The 5,943-nt window shown below is 42.8% G+C and overlaps 2 protein-coding genes across 14 annotated transcripts in view; one reads left to right on the top strand and one right to left on the bottom strand.

The window, feature by feature from the left end:
- The window catches only part of Ctnna3 (catenin alpha 3), a 1,512,724-nt gene that overhangs the window by 879,045 nt on the left and 627,736 nt on the right, over window positions 1-5,943 (bottom strand). The window lies entirely within an intron of this gene.
- Lrrtm3 (leucine rich repeat transmembrane neuronal 3) overlaps window positions 1-5,943 on the top strand; it is a 162,522-nt gene that overhangs the window by 2,872 nt on the left and 153,707 nt on the right. The window lies entirely within an intron of this gene.

Here is a 5,943-nt window from a genome sequence, read left to right as displayed (position 1 = left end):
AACTTGTTTTCCCCAATGATCCTCACACTGGCTCTTCTCTTTCTAAGAGGCTCAAAGCTTCTACTTAAGGTGGTTTGCAGTTTAGCAAATAGAGGGTGGGGGCGGGGGTGGGAGTGCAGGTGGCCAGGAGTGATCCCGGGACCTTGGAGGGTTGAATGCGTTTGAGACGACTGGATTATGGCACACGGTAGACAGTGAGAAACAATGCCTGCCTTAATGAAAGAAAATCCCAGAAAAACTCTCCACAGAGGGTGGTGGGTGAAAGCAGTTTCTAGGGATTCAGAAAATACAACCAGCCAAGCACAGGGACGGGTGTCGAAGGGTTAAGGTGCCCAGAAGCAGATGGCTGCCAAACACAAGGAGACCCTGAGAACACCAAGTTTGAACCTTGCAGCTTCATCTCAGATTCCCTCATGTTTGTGGAATAAAACTAAAGGGGTCACCGTCGGTTTCCCTCTGCCCGTGTGTTCCCTAAACGTGTTGATTCATTACACAACCAAGTCAGGAGATAAAGCACATTCCCTCCAAGGAAGCAGACAGTCCGCTGGCAGGGAGGGAGTTTTCAGAGCTGAGGTTTGCTAAGGTAAAGCAAGCGCTCTCTCACAGATCTGCAAGCTGGGACCTTACCAAGATGTGTCTCCTAGCCTCTTCTTTCCCAAAACCCCAGTGTGTATGTAGTTCATAGAACCCTGAGCCCTGGGCCTTCCTGTTCAGGGGCTTTGTGAGGCTGTCCTGTGTGTCCTGTGATGTGTTCTACACAAACCAGACCCCTTAAGGACTGACACTTCATTCAGATGTCTGAACACACTTCCCCCAACATTATCCTTTAAAAAGGATGCTCCTGGTAACACCTTGGATCATGGAAGTGGGGAGTGAGGGTGGGGGGGAGGGGAGAGACTGACCCTGTGACAGCTTGTCTTTGCTTTGCTGTTGTTGACATCACTGTGTCTCTGTGTTCATCTGTATTGTAACTCATCCATCAGTATGATTCTGTACCGAACCTGCTTGGCAGCCTGCAAAGCTGCATGCATGTTTTTATGTCATTGGTGAAAGTCTGTTGACTGCAGCGCTTTATCAGGCCCCCCAGTATTTATGGGGTTTCAGAGAAATATATTTATTCTTGCCACCCCCTTTTTGTCCTCTCAGATGAGCAGTTTTGGTGTGGGCACAGACCGTAATGATTTTGCGTTCTGCATTAAGGATGGTTCACCCTTCTGACCAGCCAGGCCTTCCATCTTTGACCACATCCCTAATCTTTTAAAACAGTTGCTGCAAAATAATAATAATAAAAGCAACGAAAAAGTGAATGGCTATTTCTTACTAGTTGTACATATATATATATATATATATATATATTATATATATATATATATATATATATAATAGCAAGGGATCCAGATTATTAAAGCCATACTTCTATTCTCCATAAGGAGAGGCAGCATTTTGAGGGGACTTATCAAGGTGCTTCCAGGAGACCAGGCAGTAGCTCAGGAAAGTTATCACAATTACAATATGCTTACCCATGACTAACCACTAAGCATACATCTATTAATGCCAAGTGGCCACAGAGTCCCAGTGAATTTATAATGCAGACACACCTTATGGTATCATGGGCTGGATGGCCACTGAGATGCTCTTCACTGAAATTGTCATTTGACAGTTTTTCCTAGACTGTCAGTAAATACATATTCCATCTAAAAAAAAATTTTTTTCCCCCTTTGGTCAGCCTCATTTTTATCTGTACTATGAAGATGACTGTCATAATTAAATGCGCTGTTGAAGTGGAAAAGGCCCATTTCTATTCTTTCACTTGATCCTCTGTTTTCTGTATCATAGGAACAAATACCACACATGCACACACATGAATATGTATGTATATATATATACATATATACATACACACACACATATATATATATATACATATATATATATATGTATATATATATTCCAAGTGTGCCATTGGGTTTGTTGTATTGAAAAGTATTTGTAAGGCTCAGAACCACTTGGTGTGTTAAACTGATGTAAGATTAAATGAATGAGCAACCCTTTGAAGACTGTTCATTTTTAATGCCTTAGAGACTGACTGAGGAGATGCCACACAAATGCCTTAGAATAACAAAACACATCTTGATTCCGGGCATGGAACTGCAGGGGGGGAAAGTTGGCAACACACGTTTCTCCTTAGTTAAGGACTCTTCTCCAGCTGTCAGAATGCCTCAAGAACCCATTTGTGTCTCCTAAGGCAAGAGAGAGTTGTTTCTGCACTATTGGGTCACCCAGAAAAGCCAGGTGGCAAGGGTCCCTCCTGATCAGAAATTACTGTCCTTGTATCTGCCCCATGGCACTTGTAGACTGTATGCCACAGTTCTACTTTTTCATATGTCTAAGTTTTTAACTGCATTGCATACTGGAGAAGAATCCTTGGCTATTCTTTTTTTTTCTTTTCCTATTGCAAATTTACATTAACTGGTCAGTCTCCCTTAGTTAAGGGAGCATTCTGACCTGTTGAACTGTTCCGTGGAGACCCAGTGGAGGCAGGAGTCTCTCTGCCTTTAATGCTTCCTCAAAACAGAGAGGAAATGGAGTTCGTTCTTTTGGCTGAACGTTTGTGATTTGTGTTTCATGTTTGTTTCTCGTTTGTTTACTAACCCCAGTACACATTGTGCCGAAGCAGGCAAGCTCCGTGCCAGAGACTTTTAAGCAATGTCATGCAAGGTATAATCATTTTGAGTGATTTTGTACCTTCCCAGGATGTTGACATGACATCTTTCCAAAGATTTTTAACCGTTTCATTTTTCTTTTTAAACTTGATTTGGTGAGTCAACTAAGCAGATTGGCAATGATGCTTTCTATAGAGTAGCACTGACCTCTAGTGGCTGAGCCGGGTAACTACAGCTGTTCGCACATATTTTAGCATCTGGGTTTTTGTCTTTTGTGAACTTATTGGCAGCATAGGTTTCTCTGTGCATCGTATTTATTGTTAACTTTGTTATGAGGTATAATTATCATCCCTGTTATCAAAGATAATGGATGTCCATACATCTTTTCTCAGTGGTAACAGAAAGAAAAGCCACAGAATTGGAACTGAGGGCTAGAAAGAAATGCCCAAAGACAGAGCAAGCAGTAACACAGGAAAAATAGATAAGAAACGCTTTAAGCATCTGCACTAAACGATATTAGCCCAAGTAGTCTGTAATGTTTTCATTAAAAGCGTTACTATGTTTTCGTGGTCAGGATTCTGAAATAGAGTGTAACAGGCTCAGGGAACCAGATCCCTGCGTTGCTATTGAGAGAATCGGGACCTGCTCTTGCTTGTCAGTAGTTATGGGAGAGCTATCCATGGAGGGAGGCCTCCTCTTCAGCATGAGAACTGTTCTCCAGTTTGTCAACCATGTCAGTGACCTGTGCTTCACTCCCCGGGCGTTCTCCCTCCTTCCTCCTCTGCAGCTAGCTAAACAGTGGTGCCATTAGCCCTCTCTGACAAGGGTGGTACAGTCTAAGAGGCGCTGATTCATGGATAATGAAATTATGCTCTCCTTCTGGGGAAGGGGAAGGCATGTGTCACATGCACAGCTTTGGCAAGGGATGTCAGGATGCTGTAGGTGCACCGAGGGGCTCTTCCTTTGTCACTTACCAACAGGAGAACACGAATTGCTTATTTAAAATGTGGATTTGGATGAGCACCAGATAGGGGCCTTAGCCCGTCAAGCTGGAGACAGAATGAGTTCCATGTACAGTGGATGAGAGCTGAGCCGTGAGAAATGAAAAAGTCAAAAGCCAAGTGGTTTCTTTTTTTGTTTGTTTTTGGGTTTGTTTTTTGTTTGTTTGTTTGTTTGTTTGTTTCCCCAGCCCAGGGTTCTAATTGGGATCTAGATCTGCAGCAAGCCCCTGGCACCTTCTATCACCATACTCTCTTTTCCATGTGTATTAAAAAGATAAATAAACAAAGGGCATTTGGGACAAACCATATGCAGGAAAAATACTATCAGCAAAACTGAATAACAAACCTTGTAAGAGAAACAGAATTTGTGGGTATGAAATACTGTGTGGTAAACAGCTCTTCAAAGCTAATCGAACCCCATCACCCTAGACACACAAGGAGAAGTCATAATGTCCTCAGCCCCAGGGGTCAAAGGAACTGGACCTTACCCTGACTCAGCCTCCAGAGTCTTTGGTGGTTGGGAAGCATCATTAAAAACACCACAAAAAGAAACTGAGAGTTAATTGTGTCTCACAAGTGGGGAAAAGATCACGGCTGTGTGTGACAGAAGAGAAGGCCTAGGAATTAAGATGCAATTCCATTCTCTCTGATACTTGCTAAATCAACTCAGGTACGTTCCTTGGCTTCCCAAAATTTGAAGACACCCACGGATTAGACCAGTGTGCACTAATGACTGCTTACAGCTATCGGGAAAGTGAATGTGAAAAGCTTTGTTAGATAGATAGATAGATAGATAGATAGATAGATAGATAGTACTTCCCTTTGTGTGTGTGTGTGTGTGTGTGTGTGTGTGTGTGTGTGTTTAAAATTGCACTTAGTGAGATATTCTACCGTGCTTTCTTCTGCTTTGTGTTTGGTACAGGTCAAAAAGAAAAATCATTTTGTATCAGGGAGTCTAGAACTTTTGACTCCCAGAAAGATTAAGATCCCTCATCTTGGGTTTTCTTATATCCGTCTTGAGGAAGAAAAAAAAACTGTAAGATTTTATTAATAATCCTATATATGTGGAGATGGCATCTCATATATATGATAAATACAGCAGTACCAACCAGAGAACACTGAGGCCAAAACTTATCAAACTAAATTAGATTTTTCTCTGTACCTCACATGAGCCAGAGCCTTTCCTTGTTGATTCGGCTTGCCTCCCTCTCCTGAGCATGGTTGACTCTGTTGACTCTGTACTGACAAATAAGCTTGCATGGCAAGATGGCCCTGCTTCTGAGCAGTCCTGGAATGGACCACGTGTGTTCTGCAAGCTCAGCACCTGTTGCCACCATGTAGGTGGGTCCCAGGCAAAGACCTCGAGGTTTCAATCCCTTACAACCTGAGGGAGGCTGGGAATGCCGAGGGCCAGGACCGTTTACCTTCACTAGTAACTATGACCATTGGCAACCAGGGGGCTGTCAAAAAGGAGGCATAAAGAACAAGAGAATTCTTTTTTATTTCTTTAATTCCTCTTCTTACGACAGTAGATGACTAGTCAGAGAAAGACCACAGTCCCACTTCCCATCTCACCAAGTACATGGTTAATGAATGTGGAAACTGACTCTTTGCTATTTAGGTTCCTGGAACACATCTAGAGAGCAGAGGGAAGACTCTGGGGTTTTAAAGAAAGTTTTGTTGGGTTCACTTCCTAGGGTGACAAGTGAATGCTCCTGAGTGAGCTCTCCAAATCTTGTGAGGAGCAACCCAGGAACATAAATAAAAAAAAAAGATAGGGATCTCTGGGTCACAAGAGAAGACCGTCAGAGATTATCTATATTAGAACTGTTCCAACGCAGGAATTCTGGGACCAACATGGCCTGTCTCAGGAGAGACCAGAGACGCTTCTTCTGTCTTGTCCTTCCCAGCAAGTTCTGAAGTAGAAATGAATCATTTCCTGACAAATCTCTGCATTTTCTTACTATTTTCAGGGGGCCCCTCTACCTCCAAAAAGATCTATTATCTTTGCTTCTGTTGCTCACCCAGAAACTGGTATCCCTTTTCTGCCAAAGAGCCCTCTTCTGCCGTTATACACTCGGAACTTGTTTATAGTGTATGCATCATTCCAGGGATGGAGGAGAGTGCCAATTACCCAATAGAACGTGCCTTTTACACTAAACATTCTAACAAAAAGGAAATGAAAGGCCAGCTGACCCTTCTCTCTTTGCTCCAAAACCTGCTAAATATCTCTATAGTGTTTTCTGATTTTCAGGGTGAGAGAGAGAGAGAGAGAGAGA

This window comes from Mastomys coucha, unplaced genomic scaffold, assembly GCF_008632895.1.
Source record: "Mastomys coucha isolate ucsf_1 unplaced genomic scaffold, UCSF_Mcou_1 pScaffold3, whole genome shotgun sequence".
NCBI lineage: Eukaryota > Metazoa > Chordata > Mammalia > Rodentia > Muridae > Mastomys > Mastomys coucha.
The sequence above is the reverse complement of the archived record's forward strand: the minus strand, read 5'-3'. Positions and strand labels throughout refer to the sequence as shown.